The sequence below is a fragment of the Mesoplodon bidens genome, assembly GCF_964165515.1.
Source record: "Mesoplodon bidens genome assembly, chromosome: 8".
NCBI classification, from domain to species: Eukaryota; Metazoa; Chordata; class Mammalia; order Artiodactyla; family Ziphiidae; genus Mesoplodon; species Mesoplodon bidens.
Window position 1 is genome coordinate 82,585,333 of NC_138165.1, and position 15,576 is coordinate 82,600,908.

Genomic DNA, 15,576 nt, shown 5'->3' on the forward strand with positions numbered 1-15,576 from the left:
ACTTTAAGTACAATGTCAACCTCTGAGGACTAATGTTTTCCTTCTATTCAGAAAATGTATCAGCTATTATCTCAAACTGTAGTGATTCTTCAACATTTGCTCCATTTTCTTCATGCATGCTTTTTAGACAATCATTGGGATCTCTCAACATTTTCTTCTAGAGTCCAGCAAGTCCATGGCTTGGGCTCCACTTACCACTTTGTTTTTATTCAGTTTCAGTGATACTATGGTGTTTATCTTGTTGAGTCAAGCTTACCTTTTAGGATTTATTGTTTTTTATATTTAGTCTTTTTTTCTGTGTGTTTTAAGAAGAGATGCTATCAAATCCTTACTGTTTTGTTACTTTTTTTGCTGGAAGGCACTAATAATATTTTTTAATTGAGAGAAGTGAAAAATAATCCAATTTCTCCTTTACTGTGGAATGAGTACTGTGCATTATTAATGGAATATTAGACCTTCAAGCAAAATAATTTTCATTGTGTGGGGCATCCATGCTCTTTTTTTTTTTTTTTTTTTTTGTCACATGGCTTGTGGGATCATCATTCCCTGACCAGGGATCAAATGTGTGCCCCTGCTTTGGAAGCATGGAGTCCTAACCATGGGACTGCCAGGGAATTCCCCAGGGCATCCATACTCTTGATCTTTATTAAAATTTTAGACATAAGTTGAGTGAGCTCTTTTTTATATTTCTTCTTATGAACATATCCTCATGCATAATAATAAACTTTGCACTTTTATTTTTTTATAAATAAGATATAGTTTGAAGACTGTTTATATCATTAGTAAATCATGCACATTGAATATGTTCAAGAATTCTGTATTTAAAAATGCCTATATTTTTGTAACCTTCGTTTGAATTTAAGAAGTAACATAATCCGGGCTACTTATTAAAGGATAAGAAGAGATATCCAAATTCTATTTCCTATCACTGGCTCACAACTATAATGTAGTTTACAGTCTAGATATTTTACATTCTAAATAACATTTTCTCATTAAATTTTTTTAAAATAGAATTGAACATATGAAGAAAATAACATTCTTCTCTGTAACTGTATTTATTTACTGTTTAAAAAATAACATTACTTGCTATGGCCACATTTTTTAGTTTACTTATATTAATTATATATGATAACATTGATGATATAGTCTTGAAAAACAATATCAAATCAGATATATTAAAATTAGAATTTTATGTATGGAATTAAACTTAGTTCACTGAGGATAGAAATGTTGTGCTGTTCTTTGATTTGCTTAATAAGTGGTATATAGTAACTTCTTATGAAATACTGAATTGCTGATAGTAAGTTTCAGAGGAATTAAATGCTTTTACCAAATCCTGAACACTTTTATAAATGTGAAGTTATATCTTCTGAATATTTTAGACTTTGTCCTTGAAATTTAACACAGGTATTATTAGCAAAAAGCTAATTAGTTGAAAATCAAAAATTAAGATTTAGTTTTCTTGGATACTATTCCAGCTATCTCTCATTGCCCCAGAGTTGAATAAATGGTTATTTTTATACGTGAAAATTGGCTGCTTTTAAAAACAACTTTAAAGTGTGAAATAAAGCTACTGTTTCATTCCCCTCCTGTGTACTCATATTTTTAAGTAAATCAGGATGTGTTCTCCTAAAAAATCATCATCTTATGATTTAAAGTTGTGTTGTTCTGTGTAAAAAAGATGGGTTCTGGCATTATCCTACTGTGGTAAATTTTGATAAGATGTCAAAAATCTTGTGTTATTTGCTTTGAAGTAAGAGATTAAGATAAAACTAAAATAAAATTAAAAGGCGCTTAGACAACATTTCATCTCATTCTATTTTTGAGCAGGGGGGAAAAAAAACCCCAAATGTATATAGTAACCTTGTGTCTTGGTAGTAATTCTGTAGACATTATCAGATCAATCTAAATTGAGTTAGTGTATATGTGGTAGGCAGAAACTGGTAGAAATTAGTTTATCTCCCCCAGACTCTTTCTGTTTTCTTTGTACAAAATAGGATAAACTCATTTTTAGACCTGATTAGGTTTCTTTGTTGCTTTTTTCCATTTTCCCTAAAAGGGCAAGGAATAGTCCATACTTTGTTTAGATTCACACCAACTATTAAAACAGGAAACCATTTAAAAGCTGTAGGAACATGTATGACATCTGTAGCTACTAGTGGAAAGATATGTTTGAATACAAAACTTGAAACACTTCCAAGTAAGGAATATGAACACTTACCCCTAATGCTTTTTAGTTTCACTGGTTATAAACAACATAGTGAAGCTATAACATATGATTCTCATGATAGCCAAATATGCAAGTGATCTAACTAACCTGCAGATATTCCTCTTTATTTTATGAATAGGGTCTGTAGAAAATGCATTTCAATCTCATCAGACAAACTGAAAGGCTGTTGCATGGCTAATCTTGGTGGACATTTTAGGAGCTTGTTTGCTTTAAATACCCATTGTTTCTTTAATTTAAATGTGGACTTCTTTTTCCTCAGTAGATCCATTTATCCATGGGGTTTCTCATTTATAAGCTTAGAATGTATTCAGAACATTGGTACCAAAAACGCTTGACTTATATAATGCTTTCTGAAATAAAGTTACTAATCTGCAAGTTGTCTATTTAAATAAAAACAGATTTATTAATTACAAAGAAATATTTTTTGAAAGGACTTTTACTTAATTGACTTTCATGCCAAGAATTAAGTATATTGTGTAACACATTTGCATATATCAAGGGTTTACTAATCATCTGAACTCTTAAAAGTTGCTGATTTGTGAGGGAATTTCTATCTTGAGGAATCTGAAAGCAGAGATTAATATTGATTTATGTAGGTATTTAAGAAAAAAATATCATGTGTTACCTCTTCCATCCAGGATGATCAGCAACTTATCTTCACAGGAAATGGTGCTGATTTGGTTGTTCTGCCCTCTATATCAATTCTGGTGAAAATACGGTGATTAGGTGAGCTCTTAGTAATTATGGCTGTCTGATGTGTCAAAGAGGTTTATTAAAACTCAGCAACAGCTGTTACCTAGTAGTGTCCCCTTACTCATTGTACATCACAAAATCTACAAATGTTCAGAGCTTGGCTTCTCGTTAAGCTGTAAATGGTAACACCCAAAGAGAGAGACCTTTTGTTTCATACACACACACCCCTCACACACACACACACACACACGCCAGCTCTCCAATTTATTCCTTAATAATAACAGTCTTCCAATATGCCATATTTTTCCAGGTCATTTAGACAAATGTTGCTCTACATCAAAATATAATTAAATGATACATTATCGGTTTAAATTGCATTTTTGGTGTATTGTTTTGGAATAATTGTGATTTATGGTGCTGCTGACTGCTTTTATAATTGTTAAGTGTCTGTAGCTTACTGAATGTTTTAAACTTTGTTCTAATGCCCACAGGCAAAAATTGCAATGGGTACAATTTTATAAATCAAACTCATTAATAAATAATTTTTCCATTATGACTCTGAAATAAAGAGAACTATATGGGATGGGCTTTTAAAACATTACTACTTATAATTTGATGTGGCTTTAAATGGGGCATTGCACATAATATATTGTAATGAGACAATCTCTTCTAGCCTATAGGTATTTTACACCAAATTTCACTGTGAAGGAATGTTCAAGAGCTTCAGGGAAATCAGAAAATGAATTTTATCTTTTGTTGGTTTTCTGTTGCTGTTGTTAAATTTAGAAATTCTGTACTAGTAAGCTTTGGTTCACATATTTGTAAAGTTTTCTTCTCACTGATTATGATGCAAAGTTGAATTATTGAATAAAATGACTGGACCCTCCTGGATGAAAAAAATGTTTAAAATTTATATACATAAACTCTAAATTAGCTCAATAACATTTTAATGTATCCTAAAAAAAGGAAAGAAAAATCCCAAAACATGTATTAAGGAACATTCATATACCTCTGGAGTTTAAAGTTCATCCTGTCTCCAAGAAAATGAGAGATTTTACCTCTTTCTTAGGTCGCAAAATTATTTCTATATTTACTATTTCTTTATAAGAAATAAATAAATAGATGTTTGCCTTAGCTGCCTCACCTGGATAGACAGTTTTTCTGATATAATGGTGAAATACCCAAGAGGCTATCCAAAAGTAACATTTTACTTGACCTCTACAGTTGAACTTTTAAAATAAATAGACACGTTTTTGCTTTGAATGGTGTCAAACTATGGATCAAATTTTAACCATGACTGCAGTCCTCATACTTAAAAAAAATAAAAACTAATATGCATCTACAGTAAATATTAATAAGATACCCCATGCCAACAATGAACAGCTGCTTATAATTTTTTAAAGCTATGAAGTTATGTATTCTGTTATATAAAATTTTTATGTAATTAACAGTGAACAACACAGTAATTAAGTTTTTAAAGTCTCCTGTGTTTTATGAGAGAATTTTTTTAAACCTTCAATTTTACCTAATTTTGTGACACTGCTTGATTCTGTTTGTAATTGTCTTATAACATTTTAAAAAGGGAAATGAGGAAGCTAAAAACTAAAAATATGACTTTCAAATTAGATTTTGAGTATCCTGTTCTGCAGTGCAGATGTAAAGTTATCTGATTAATGACCACCTTGGATGTCTAATTCTTGTCGTATATGAATAGATTCATACAGCTAACAAAATAAAGGAAGTCAGTCAAAAGCATTGGTCACCTGTGCATTAACAATTCCAATTAACTGGCTGTTGACTTCAAGAACATCTAAAACTATTGGCTAATAAATTGTATCTTATGTTAACCTACCCTTTACATATTTAGGACAATAATCTAGGAGAACTATAGATTGGATTCCATACTGTTTTTGGTTCAGTAATTGTTAACATACATCAAATTTAATGCATGTAGTTTAGGTTTTCCCAAATTGTGTTACACAGATTTCTAGTCTTCTAGATCATCCCAAATCAAATAAGACTGGGACATTATATATACTATATTCTCTCCATGGGGACTCAAAATATAGCAAATTAAAATTTCTGAGAAGTATTATATAAGGAATTTTGTTTAATTTAGTGTTTGCCAAGTTTATATTACCACAGAACCCTTTTTGCAAGTGCTGTCTACTAATAACCCACAGAAGACATTGTAAGGAATACTAGAAATACCAATCTTATTATATCTTACAAACAGCAACAAAAGTAAACTCTAAATCTAGCCCACCAATTGCATATGACTTAATTGCCAAGTTTTTATTTGTTTTTAAATGTCTAGATTTAGTTGATAGATGAGTAGGAACAAAGGGAAGAACGGGTATTGTTATTTCTGAGAAATGTCTAAAATCCTTGTGCTTGAAAGGGCCTAGGAGCCTGGGGTTTGGCTTCATTTGGGGCCTGGAGCAAATTGCAGTACTTAGTTTTGGTCTTGGTTTTGCTTGTTTTTCAGTTTAGAATGTTAGGCAACCTCCTTTTGAATTCCGAAATTCCATGTCTCAAGACTGAATTTTTGTTTTTCTTCTCCCCCCCTCCCCTTTTTTTTAAGGACTAGGGTCTTATTTCTAAAGATAAGTAACAATTCAGTCCATACCTTCTTGCATAATACTCTCTCAATATCTCACTAGCTGTTTGGCTTGATGTATGCAGTCTTGACATTAGAGGCAACCAATGAAGTTCCTTTGTTTACCGTTCTCTAGTTGTGTAAGTGATTTCTCTTACTTGAAGAAGCCAAGAATGAGGAGACATCCCCTCTCACCCCTAAATCTTTTTCTTAATTAAATGTTAAATGTTTTCCAAATAAATTGAAACCAGCTCTAAGATCTTCTAGAGGATGATTGCTAGAGGCGAGTGAGAAATAATAGTCATAAAGAAGCTTGAGAATTCCCTTGGGAATTCTTTGTTTCTAGAAAACAGGAACATTAAGTAATAACATTTGCTTAAAAGAAATTGTTCTGCTGAATACCCACACTGTTACTAACCACCTTCACAGCTCCCTATGTTCTGATTTAAACAAAGAGGCAGTTGGCCATAGGAATTTTAGGGTTGGGGGTGGGGAAGTACATAACTAATAGGACATATAACTTCCTTCCGTGTCTCCTTTAATGGAAAGTCGTTATTTACATTTGTCACAAATTAAGCTCACCTAATCATTAAAATTCTACCCTCTGATCCTTCACTTAACAGTTAAGAATGACTTCATTGACATTTTAATCCCAGAGAATCAGTTAATATATGTATAACAGACATGGCTTTCCAAAAAGGCATTTTAGGTATTGATAATTGAGTGAAGTCTAGTTTATTTAGGAAAAGGTGCTTTTTGTGTGGTTAAATGTTCAACTTAAACTAATTAGGAGCCATGAGGATTTTAGTAAATAAGTTAATGCATGGAAAACTCTGACCTAGTGTTCATAATTTAGCTTTGCTCCTTTTATTCACTGTTACAGAGCAGTTGAGTATTTTTAAGTTCAGTCGCTACTGCCACATCATTCTCAATAATTTTTATTGATTGCACAATTTTCCTTTTATGTTTTCAGGTGAGAGTATTTCTTGTCTAAAGGTGTGTCAAGGATCCACTTTTGTTTCTTAGTAATTCTACTCCTTCATCCAGTGAATGTTATTTAATCTATACAGTTCACAGAAGTATTCTGCTAAGATAGAAATTCAAAGTAAATGTGACTCCATTAATTTAAAATTGTAGTACTTTGCTTAAATTTACCTTTTTAATCCATAGAGTAGTGTGGTGATTGTTAAACATGTTTATCAAGTCTTTTACACCCCTCCCATCCAGAGCAGGGGTCTGTGCCCTCTCCATGAATCTGGAGTGATGCTAGTGACTCAGCTGTTGCTAAGAGCATTGGCAGACTTTGTGTGCCTTCTGAGGCTAGGTCAGAAAAGGCCAGGCAGCTTCCACCTGATTCCCTGGGGAAACCCACTCTAGAGGAAGCAGGCTGCCATGTGAAAAGTTCTATTACTCCAAGTCCGCTCTTGACTCTTGAAAAAAATGCACAACCTAAAAGTTGAGAATTATGTTTTATTCAGCAGACATAACTGAGGGCTTAAGCCTGGGAGACAGCCTCTCAGATAGCTCTGAGGGACTGTTCTGAAGAGGTAAGGGAGGAGCCAGGGTATGTAGGAGTTTTTGCCAAAAAAAAAAATAATAATAATAATAAAAGAATATCAAAAGATTACTGTTGTGATAAATTGGGAGATTGGGATTGACATATATACATTAGTATGTATAAAATGGATAACTAATAAGAACCTACTGTACAAAAAAATAAAATTCAAAAAAAAAGATTACTGTTTATACAAACAGACATCTCAAGTTATGTATTTAGCACTTTTTTATGTATGAGAAGATGTAAGAGTCTGGACTCATTGAAATCATTCCTTTGGTATGCACCTTACCTATCTAGGGCCAGTATCCTGCTTTTCTCCATCCTGAATCCCCTCAGGGTACACCCTTAGGGTGGTGGCTGCAGCATCCTTTGTTTACTGATATGTCAGGCAATATTCTTTATCCACACCACCTAAGCTGGAAAGGCCATGTCTAAGCACTCTGGTTGACACTCATAGCAGCGCTTCCAGCGCCCAGCTCACATCAACCACCAGCCAAGTGAGTGTGCCATCTTGAATGTCCAGACTTGTGCAGCCTTGACTGCCCCCCCAGCCTACATCTGACAGCAGCCTTACAGGAGACCCCATGTGAGAGCTGCCCAGCTTAGCCCTTCAGAATTCCTGATCCACAGATCTGTGAAACATACATATGTAAACAAGTGTACATATTGTTTTATAGCATTCAATTTGGGGATAATTTGTTATGCAATAATAGTAACCAGAATGAGTAGGTTCATTAAATTACATAAATCTATTCTTACATGATATAATATATTCCAAAAGATAATCATGATTTTTAAAAATTATTTTGCCTCAAAGAGCTAAACCCATTATATGAACACCTTGTGAGTCAATCTTTATAAATTAGTAATATATTCTTCTAATTATACACAGGTTAGTATGTGTTGAAAATATAAATCATAAATTCAGATTTCAAAACAAAAACATTTAATAGAATTATGCTAAAGTGAAAATTAATATGCTATAGAGTTTCTCATCAAATGATAAAATTATAGGCAATTGCCTTAGTTTATATTCTAGGATTCTAAGAGGTTTTGTATGCTCACACCTTGCTGCAACCATTTGCCAGTAAGCTAAACTTGCTGAGCTGTAGTAGAGAACTAGAACTCCTCAAGCCTTTGCTCAGAGCCTTCTACTTATTTTATGTATTTTTCTTGGTATTTATATTATAGAAGTAATATATGTGTATGCTTAAAACTTGATACAGAAAAAGAAAAAGTAAAATGAAATATTGGCCTCCCTGCCTCCTATTCAGTCCCAATCCCCAAGGCAAATGTTTAAATTAAATATTATATGTATTCCCCCTCTTGATTTGTCAATGTTATATAATGTCTGCTCTTGACTACCTGCTATCATAGATGAAGGATTTCATACACTTACATTTACCTACTACCTCTCATTCACCTCCTCTACTTCCTGACTCTTACATACAATTTTCAGGTTAATGGTTATCTTTCACCAAAGAATTGCATTTATAGCTTTAAATAATATACTTAAACATCTATTTCTTGATTTACCTACCCTAGGCAATGTTTTTAATCCTTGTTTTGATAAATGAGGCAGTTAGAAGCCTTTTTCTTATTTAAATTTCCCTTGATTCAGCATTCTATTTATGAGTCCATTATTACTTTTATCTAACAATTCTTTATCCATTCTACTGTTGATGGATATTTGGAATTTCAACTTTGAGACTATTACTAGTAAGTCTGCTATGAGCATTCTTGTACTTGTCTTTTGGTGAACACATGTACACGTTTTGTTGAGTCTCTACACCTAGGAGTTAGAGGCTGTCTGCATATTACCAGTGTTTCAAATGGCTGTTCAAAATTACACTGGCACCTGCAGTGTAAGAGAGTAGGATTCCATAGCCTTACCTGTATTTGATACTGTTTGGCTTTTTCATTTTAGCCATTCTGATGGGTATGTAGTGGCATCAAATTAAGGTTTAATTGGTATTTCCTTGATTAATGAGGTTGAACACCTTTTCATATGTTTATTAGTCATAGTTTTATCATCTTCTGTGAACTGCTTATCTAGGTCTCTTGCCCATATTTCTGTTGGATTACCTCTATCTCCCTCCTTTCATTGATTTGTAGGTATTCTTTATGTATTCTCTTTAAGAACCCTTTTATTGAAAACGTGTTGCAGATATCTGTAGCTGGCTTTTTTCACTCTGTAATGTCTTTTGATGAAAATCTTTTTCAATGTAGTCCAATTTATCAGTATTTTCCTTCATGGATATTGCTTTTGTGTCACGTTTAATATGTCTTTCCCTATCCCCAAATCATGAACATATTCTTTGTTACTTTTGATAAACTTTATTATTTTCGTCATTAATTTTTTAATTTATATATAGTCTACCTGAAATTTACTTTTCCTGTGGTGTAAATCAGAGGTCCATTTTCAATCTTTGCATATATTTACACAGATTTGACCCAGCATGGTTTTTTTTTTTTTTTTTTTTTAAGAAAAATGATGATTTTACTTACTCGGCAGTATCTATGCTTTTATTCCCTTTTCTAGCCTGACTACAGTGGCTACAATGTTAAATAGAAGTGAGAACAGATACTCCTGCCATCTTCCCAATCTTAGGTAGAAAGCATTCAGTCTTTTGACATTAAATACAATGTTACATTTAAGTTTTTCATTGATACCCTTTAAGGTTGAAGAAGTTTCCTTCTGTTCCTAATGTTCTGAGAGTTTTCAATCCCAAAACTCTTTTTTAATATCTCTTTTGTTCTGTTAACATGATGAATTACATTGATGGATTTGTGAATGTTAAATCAAGCTTGCATTCCCAGGATAACCTCATTTGATCAAGGTACATTATCTTTTGTATATATTACTGGATTTAATTTGCTAATATTTTATTAAATATTCTTGCATCTCTGTTCATGAGGGATATTGGTCTCTGGTTTCTTTTTCTGGAAAATGTCTTTATATGATCTTGGTTTTAGAAAAATGCTATGAAATTAATTAGGAAGCATTCCCTGCTTCTCTCTTTCTAAAAGAGACTTTATAGGATTGGTATTATTTCTTTTTAAAATGTTCAATATGTAGTCATCTGGGCCTGGAGTTATCTTTGTGGGAAGGCTTATCATTATAGATTGAATTTCTTTATATGATATAGAGCCCTCTGAGTTCCATCTTTCTTACTGAGTCAATATTGGTAATTTACATCATTAAAGGAAGTTATCACTTTCATCAAAGTAGACAGTTATGTTGCCATAAGTAATATTGTCCCTTTATTTTTCTTTTACTGTCTATGGGATCTGTAGTGGTGTTCCCTCTTTCATTCCTGACCTTGGCAATCTGTGTCTTCTCACTTATTTCTAGGTCATCTGGCTAGAGACACGTTAATTTTATTCATCTTTTCAAAGGATCAGCTTTTTATTTAATTGATTTTTCTCTATCATATGTCCATTTTCTATTTCATCAGTTTCCACTCTTATTTATAATCTTCTCTTTCTTATACTTACTTTACTCTTCTTTAGCTTTTAAAATGGAAGCATAGATAATTTATTTTAGGAAAGATTATTGTAAACAACTGCAGACCAATAATTTGAAACCTTTGCTTTAATGGACAATATATTACTAAAGCTTTTTCAAGAAAAATTTAAGTCCCAAATTAGATATATAAGTGTAAAATAAATTATAAAGTAAGAGGTAAAATACACCGATTTTTTTTTAAAGGGGAACATTTCAGACTGTGGTAGAGGAATATTCTCCAAGATCCTCAAAGGGCAGATAACCTCAATAGTATAAAAATGGTTCCAAAGAATAGAAAAAAGAAGAGGAAGTACTTCCCTACTCATTATGATGTTAGTACATCCTTAATACCAAAACTAGGTAGGAATGGTATGAAATGGGCAAATATAGGCTGATTTCATCATGATAGGAAAAGGGCACAAATTATGGTTTTAAAAACCTCAACAAGTTTGTTACAAAACCACTGCTTTCGTTCATGCTGTCTATTGTGCTTCCTCTCCTTCATTTGTCTCTTGCTCAGTCTTACCACTAGCTTTTCTATTTCCTTTTTCTTTTTCTTCTTTTTTTTTTTGAAGAATCAATTTTTGGCTCTGATGCTTTTAGCTGTGGCTTTTTTCCTTTTTAATTGTTTTTATATTTTTAATGTCTCTTTTTTTCTTTCTTTAGGCTTATTCTTTAATTTTCAGGCTCTTTTTTCACTTTAAAAACATTTTAACCTCCTTATTAAAATTTTTAAACATGCATAAAAGTAGGTTGGTATAATGAACCCCAATGTACCTGTCAACCTATGTACCTGTCAGTTTCCATAATCAGCAATATATTATCTCATTTAGTCTATTCTCCCTCTTATTAATTTTACCTTAATACAGCAAAGAAACTTCCAGACATCATGCCATTTCATATGGAAATATTCCAGTGTGCGTCTCTAACAGATAGGAACTCTTAAGCATAATCACCATTCTGTCACCACACCTAAAAAAATTAATAAATAATTCTTTTAATATCACCTGATACCCTGTCCATATTGAAACTTATTCAGATAGCTAAAACATTTTTTTTAGTCAATTTGTTTGCAATAGAATCTACATTGTGCCCATACATTGCATTTGTTTATTATGAATCTTAGGGTTTTTATTTTCTAACTGTCATTCATCTCATTTCCTTTTTTAGGTTCTTTGAATTTTGTGAGAAACCAGATCAGTTTTTTGCTGTACAGATCCCTACATTCTGGAATTAGCATATTGCTGCCTTGTAGGATCATTTAGGTTGTTTTTTCATCCCCTGAATTTTCTATAGTTTAAATGCGATGACTTGATTTGATTCAGGGTCAGTTCTGGCAACAATACTCCACAGATGGGGCTGTGAACTTACTATTTGAATCACATCACGGGGAACATGGTATCTAGGTTGTTCAGGTCCTGATCTCTCCTCTGTAAAATCCTCCATTACCTTTTCATGTGATACTTTTACCATTGCAGGCTTTCTTTGCTAATATAAATGTTCAAGTTTTTAGAAATTATGTAATTTTTAGAAATCATAGAGCTGTACATGAAATTTCCATTGTGATTTGTTCTTTGATTTATGAGTTCTTTAGACACATGCTTTTTAAAAAATTTTCCTAATATGTGGGTATGGGGTTTTTGTTTGTTTTTTGTTTTTGTTTTGTTTTGGTTGTTGTTACTATTTTAACTTATTAATTGCACTGTGGTCAGAGAATAGGTGTGTTTTTATAATCTCTTTAGGGTGTGTTCAGGTTGTATTATATCATAGTACATGGTCAGATTTTTTTCCTTTATATGTTGCTTTTCTTACCTGTTCTTATATGTCCTTGTTTCCGTAAAAAAAAAAAATTGTCAGATGCCAATTCATGTACATTTGAACATTATACCAAACTTTCCAGTTGTGATATTTAAGTACCATATATCCTTTAGTCTGCATTAGCCATCAGTTATTGAGAAAAGTGAACTAAAATCTCTCATTACGACTGTGTATTTGTCAGTCTCTCTTTGTAATGGTATCCATCTTTTATATAAAGAGGCTGTGTTGTTGAATACATAGGTTGGTATATATCTTTCTCTGGATTGTTCTTTTTGTCATTACATAATTAATAGCCTTTTAATTCCCTAATAATTTTTCTTAGCTTAATCTATTTTGTATTTAAGACAGTTTTACAAGTTGCTTTTTTTTTTTACTCAGTATCTATTAATATGTATTTCTGTCTTTTAAACCTTTCAGTGTTGTCATGTTTTAGATATATCTTTTATGAAAGGTTATGTTTGTATTTTATTTTTTAAATTAAGAATCTCTGCTTTTAATTTTTCTTTCATTTAAAATATGAAAAATCTTTAAAACGTTTCTTCTAAAATTATATACCCTTATTCAGACAAAGTATTTTAACCACAAATTGAGTCTATTTTCGTATAAAAAAAAACTTATTGCCATTACAAAGGATTATTCCATGTATATTGTAAATTATCCATGACATGATTTTTTTCACTTTATATTACAAGTGTCTGCATTTATCATTCATTTCTTCCCTTGACATTTACATATTTTAAACAATAGTCATTGATATTCTCACCTTCTTTGAACTTCTTGTCTTAAACCTCATGTTAAGCATCATGTACATTTATTTGAGGTGTTTTCTATCAAACTATTGTCTAAAACCTTTACTGATACTTTGATATTGAGTTTATTTTTCCATTTTCTGTTTGAACTATATTTGGTCAGAATGGCTCATTGCAGAAAAGAATGTGGAATTCTGAGAAACAGTGGAAGGTCAAGTTTAATACCTGTACAACTTATGGTGATACTGTTGTTAACACAGAACATACTCCTTTATTAGCCATATCGCTTTATTAGTGAGTGCAGGTTACTATCACTCGGTAGATTCTGGACTTCAAGTGAAGAAGAGCTGGTCTAACTAATTATGGCATTTCTAACCTCAATTAATTTGCTATTTTAGTGAAGACTTCAACACCTACTGGTGTTTCCCCCCAGGTGACAGTTAATATTACAGAAATAATCCATTTTACCAAATAGGTATTGAAGTACAGCTCTTTGGAAAGTCACATAGTGCAGACATGTTTGCATGACAGGAGCATTCTATGTGGGCTCTCTTGGGGCCTCTTAATTTTCCACAAAAATGAACATAGAATATGAGAGACAGGAAGTAAACACACAGTTTACATGGGAGCAATCACAGAGGCTTCTCTTTGTATTTCCTCAGAGACCAAGACATCCAGTTGCACCTAGTTCTGCATGGTTTGAGTTGCCTTTACAGCAGTTTTATTCCAGTTTTGAAAACTGTAGTTGCTCTAACTGTATTTTGACGATCAGCTGTTTTTCCTCATGTTTTAAAAGTAATTAATCCCTTGCTACTTTATATATTTCACTACATTGGAGGGGATCTTTGAGGACATTCCTAAAGTATGTAGAGAGAAACCATCTTTTATTTAAAATAGGGTCTGTTGCAATTAGAAAAAAGAAGGGATGATTTAGGACCAGCCCCTAGCTCTACCACCAGTGTGAAAGGCCCTGGATGAATAAGCCCACAAGTGGTGAGACTTGTCTGCATATCCAGCCCCTGCAAGGAATAGGGGGTGAATTAAGTGATGTGATTCAGGGAACACAGTAGTTCATAACCAGATGCTTAGACCACTAAGCCATCCCTTCCGGCACATTGTAAAGCATGAAGTTGTAAATATAGCAGATAATTGAGATTTAGATTTTAGATACGGTATCGTTAGCAGCCCTCCTCTAGCTTTCTTTGCTTAGAGTCCTAGAAGTTTATTTTAATGCAGTTGCTGTCAAAATTAATTAAGGCTTTTTATTTTTTTCTTGTATTTTTAACTCTTCTTTGATGAGGAGAGTATTAATAATAAAAATTGTCTGAACTTAAAAGTGCATCCAAACTGAAGATGGAGAATATTCTCTATACTTGGGACATAATATTTTGAGCCCTCTTTTTGGTTTCTTTTAAATTTCAGCTTAAAAAACAACACATACTTGTTCCTTCGTTGATTAAAACTGTCATCTTTCTTTGTCCATCATATAATGTACCTTCTATAAGTTGGCTGCTTCTTTTCTTCTTATACTAATTAAATAATAGTGGTTCTTAGTCTGAAGTGGGGCATGGGACTTGGCTTTTTATAAGCCTGGCATCCTCCTAGCTAGCTTTTTAAAGAACTCATTGACCATACCATTTTATGAGTAAATTTTCTCCTCTTTTTCTTCCTGTCTTCAGTACTATGGACAAAAATGGTCCTATTGTAGCAGGTTCTCTTCACTTCATAAAACGTCATTTGTAATGAGATTATTTGAGGAATGAAAGAGATCAAGAATCTATTGAAACATTGCTTTATCCAATAGTAGATAGAGGAAAAAGTAGTATTTTGAAAAGCCATCAACCTGAAATGAATGTCACCATTTCCTCAGTGTTAATATTAGATGTTTCAGATGGAAAAATAATATTACTAATGATAACATCATTAAAAAGCACACAAACAAACAAAAAGCTCTACCAGGTTTAAAGTGATGCTTATCACAGCAGCTACTCAGGCTGGAATAAGCAAAATAGGTATAGTCTCATTCCATGTGGATATCGTTTCAACAAACGATAGAGGCCATACCTAAGAAATTGTTAAAGAATGACTTCAACTGTGACAGTGGGATTATATAGGAGACAATAGGGTTAGGCCAACTGTTTGAGTCCAGAGCAAGTATATATTGAGAACTATTTTCATGCAGAAGTGTTCAAATGAATGTGATTCTAAGAGACCAATCAAGTAAACACGGCATCAGGCTTTAAAGAGTTTGCAACTGCAAACCAAATGACTACCAAGGTTTGGCAACAAGGCTCTAACTCTTGGGCAAGTACTTATCAGTCTTTCCAGTAATAGACCCACACACTGAGAAGTCATCATTAGAGCCCTAATGAAACCTAAGAGTAATGATAGAAACATACTCAGCCAGCGATGTATGAGACA

At 32.7% G+C, this 15,576-nt stretch overlaps 1 protein-coding gene across 2 annotated transcripts in view; it reads left to right on the top strand.

Moving 5' to 3' along the window:
* The window catches only part of PARD3B (par-3 family cell polarity regulator beta), a 1,049,764-nt gene that overhangs the window by 483,285 nt on the left and 550,903 nt on the right, over positions 1 to 15,576 (top strand). The window lies entirely within an intron of this gene.